This window comes from Chenopodium quinoa, unplaced genomic scaffold (genome assembly GCF_001683475.1).
Source record: "Chenopodium quinoa cultivar QQ74 unplaced genomic scaffold, ASM168347v1, whole genome shotgun sequence".
Classification (NCBI taxonomy): Eukaryota; Viridiplantae; Streptophyta; class Magnoliopsida; order Caryophyllales; family Amaranthaceae; genus Chenopodium; species Chenopodium quinoa.
Window position 1 is genome coordinate 10,343,011 of NW_018742204.1, and position 4,024 is coordinate 10,347,034.

Here is a 4,024-nt window from a genome sequence, read left to right on the forward strand (position 1 = left end):
CCTTTGATCTAATTGAATAAACATGAAATTATTTCTAAGTATTTATGAAGAATTAAAGTATATATATGAACAACAAGGTTCAGATTATGAACGTTAACTTTTTTCAGATTTGAACAATGATTATACCTTTCTTGTTTTTCTGTTGCACTCTTTTCTAGCTCAATTTGAAAATTTTGGCTCCTTATCTTTTTCGTTTTTCTCCCTGATTTCTGAACAATTAAAATATTTGTATGAACAAAAAGGGTTAGATTATGAGCATTAACTTTTTTCTTAAATGAACAATAATTTTACCTTTCTTGTTTTTCTACTGCACTCTTTTCTGGCTCAATTTGCAATTTTGTCTCCCTGATTAAATTTCAATGAACAAATAATTAATCCAATTGAACATTAGTCAAATTTGAATGAATAAACATGTTATATTAAATTTTTTTCTTTTACCGTTGTTCAATTTCTGGTTTTTTTTTTGTTCCTCACTTGGTGCTGCTTCTTTATATCTGAGAACAATACATTATGTATATAGAAATGAACATAAATATAAATAAAATGAACAAGTATAGCAAACTTAACCATAAGTTTTATATAATACTTATATGCATAAAATTTACATGATAATACTAGTTCATCATAATCACATTAGTTTTCCCAACATATTTACAATACAAAAGTACTTCATCCTAATACTTGTTCATTTTAATTACATGCATTATGTCCAAAAAATTTCACAGTACTTCTTCCTAAAACTTATTCAAAGTCTTCATTCTAGTACTTGACCAAAAAATTTCATCTTCATACTACATCCTAGCACTTCAACCATTATATGTCCTACACAAAAACTAATGTCCAGTTTAGAGCTACTTTACTTAGCCCTTCATTAAACGAGAAGTTTTCTTACAGTGGCGGGCCAAAAATATCTGCCTTAGTTGTATCCAGGTTGTTCAGCATAGTATCAAATTCTGATGCTTCCATTACCGAAATTTCTTCTATCTCAACTATTGACGGTCCTAGTCCAAGATTCAAGTTGATTTTTGATCCGCTTGCAATAACAGCTTCTTTGGGGCTTGGGGTTGGACTTCCATTAATCCTCAAGTCAAAAGGATTACTCGGGTCAAATGTAGCTTTCCCTATTTCCTTAGCTGCTGCTTTTTTTTTCTTCTTTCTTTTCTGCTACTATCCTCTCAGCTACTCTTTGCAAGTACTATCTCTCAACCTCATCTACTGCACGCAAAAAAGACTCAGATCCAAGCACTTCTTCATCTTGACTCAACATTGAAGGTTCCTTTAACTTCTTTTCAATGAACTCTTCCATTGTTTTGTAAAGGAGATTGTTTGAAAATAGTTCCTTGGCACGATTGAGTTTTGTTGCCATCTTTGACAAATATCCACCTAGAGTTTTAGCCAGATCAATAAACTCTTCCATGAATATGCCAGATATTGAATATAGAACTTAATACTTTATTGAATCGCAACAACAAAAATTATGAATATAAAATTATAGTATTATGAACAAGATTGTCAAGCATCATATCAAAAATTGTATTTTTTTTAAAAACAAACCTTATCTGTTTTCTCTGGTATATCGAGAAAAGCCTTTTGGATTCTTGGTAACACGGTTCCTAATCCATAATCCTTCTTCTCCAACTTCCTTATCTCATTCACCATGTCCTTGTTCCAAACAGAAATCAGTGATGTAGTTCTTGGTGTTACAATACCCTTTCTTTGCAATCGATCAAAGTAAGTCAACTGAGCAAACATAGAATAATTCATATAAAAATACGAACAATCAACTAAATAATATGAATGTTTTAAATAAACTAAAGTAATAAATTTTTAACTATTATTAGAATATGAATAACTGTATTAAATATATTAACAAACAAAATGAATAAATGAATTATAGAAATACCATTAAGAAAGGCAATGGACCCTTATATAACCCTTTCTTGTTGCTTTTCCAATCAAAAGTAGTATCTATCAAGCTTCTAAGTACATACTTGCACCAATTGTACTCCTTGATTTCATTACAATCTTTGAATGAATATAGGAACTTGTAATGACAGGTGATGTCTTGGCTTCATTTCATCAAACAGTTTAAGGCTAGCACAACAAAATCAATGAGAAAAATTTCATCTGCTTCACCCGAGTTTTGTTGAATAGCAGGTGCTTTTGCAGCCTTCTTCTTCCTCTTTTTCTTGTCCTTCTCTTCTTCCTGTTCTTCAGGTGAATAATTTCCCAAAATCAAGTGAGTTTTTGGGCTTCCAGAAGTGATGCTATATGCTTTTTCTCCACCTTCATATTCAATTTTAAAAAATAATTACCAGTTATAAGAATAATGAATATACTTAAAGTAATAATGAACATCATTTAATGTATAATGAACATTAATAAACTGAACATATTTTAACCTTGTCAAAAGACTTTCTTTCTCTTCCTCTTCATGAGATTCATCTATTTCTTTAACTTCTTTCACAACTTTTTCTCCCCATGGTATTCCATATACCACTTCTACATCACCTTCTCAAATTTCAATATATTTGTTATAAGGCAAATATAGTGTGCAATTGTTTTCTTCAAAGTTCTTCACCAACCATGCACAAAATTTTTGATCATTTTGTGGAAGATTAACATCTAGTATAGCTCCAAACCCCATTTGAACAACAAGTTCTCTTTGAGCTTGACTCAAATGTTTCACAAAATTCATGAATTTGAAATGCCCAACGCTAACACCTAATATGTCATTTTTATCATCCATTACATTCTCATCACCATCATCCAAATTCACCACTTCAAGTTCATCATCATCTGTTTCTGGTTCTCTCTTTTTTTTTTTTTTTACAATTTATTTTTTTCCCTAAACTTTTTCCTCCTTTAACATCTTCAACTTATGTTTCAATTTCTTCTACTCTTTCTCCTTTAACTCCTTCTCCTCCAACTCTCGTTTCTTTGGAGTTGCTTTTGATTTTTTAACTTTTTCCTTCATCTTTTCCTTCCTTTAACTCTTCTTCTTTAACTCCTTCTTTTTCAACCCCTTTCCTTCCTTTTTCTTATTAGGATATTTCTTAACACCTTCATTCGCAATTCTTCCTTCCCTTTCCCTGTTTTCACTTTCTCATGATTTCTTTTTTAAAGCAACATGTTTCCTTCTCTTTTGAGTTCTACAAAAAATAATGAATAATATTATTAAACATAATGAACATAAATAACCAATTAATGATAAAGAGAAGAATTGAAGATTTTCTTACTTAGCAGCAACAATTGAAAGAGATTCATGTTCAGAAACAATAACGAGTTCTATAAGTCGATTTTGAGGCATATTCTGCGGATATAAGAATGAATATCAATACAAATAAAATGAATAAAGTTTATATTAATATGAACATTGTCTATTAATATTGTATTTACTCTGTTTGTTCTTCTGTAGGTTTTGCAGAAGAATTTTCTAGTACTTCAAAAGCTTGATTATTATCTTGTTCAGAAATAGTATGTGTAGACACCCATTTGTGTTTCCCCAAAACCAAACCCAGTGATGAGTACCTTTCACGTCAAATCATAATCGAATGAAGTGAAAGTGTAGAAAGTCTAGTGTTGCGGTTTGTTTTTAATTCTTTTCTTTCTCTATGTTTTTGAAAACCTATTTTATGAAAAGAGCCAATCCAGTTTGGTTTGGTCCATGACAAGGGTCCAATAATGGTGTAGTTGGGTCGAGTTCGGAAAGAGCTTTCCACTAATATATTATAAGCCCAATTTCGATGAATAATGAGGAAGTTATGGCCAAATTACTAAACTGGGCCCGGTTTGATCTTTATATGCGGCACAATGATCTAGAGGAGGGCCTATTATGATTTATCATTCCTAATGTGATTAGGATTGATTATAGTCTTCTTGAATCTTCTAGAATGTTCTTTTGAATCCTAATTTGATTAGCATTGATGAGTTGACTTTAATTGACTTTTAAGAATTTTAAATAGAATAAAAGAAGTGTTTTTAAGGAAAATACAGTTTTACCCTCTCGTACCCTTAAATTTTA

At 30.7% G+C, this 4,024-nt stretch overlaps 1 long non-coding RNA gene across 1 annotated transcript; it reads right to left on the minus strand.

Moving 5' to 3' along the window:
* Nucleotides 1-648: 648 nt before the first annotated feature.
* Nucleotides 649-3,219, minus strand: LOC110692553. The gene is made up of 4 exons (XR_002505485.1): nt 2,403-3,219; nt 1,904-2,286; nt 1,555-1,740; nt 649-1,383 (listed from the first exon to the last, which is right to left on the minus strand). It is a non-coding gene; the product is annotated as an uncharacterized LOC110692553 (long non-coding RNA).
* Nucleotides 3,220-4,024: the final 805 nt, after the last annotated feature.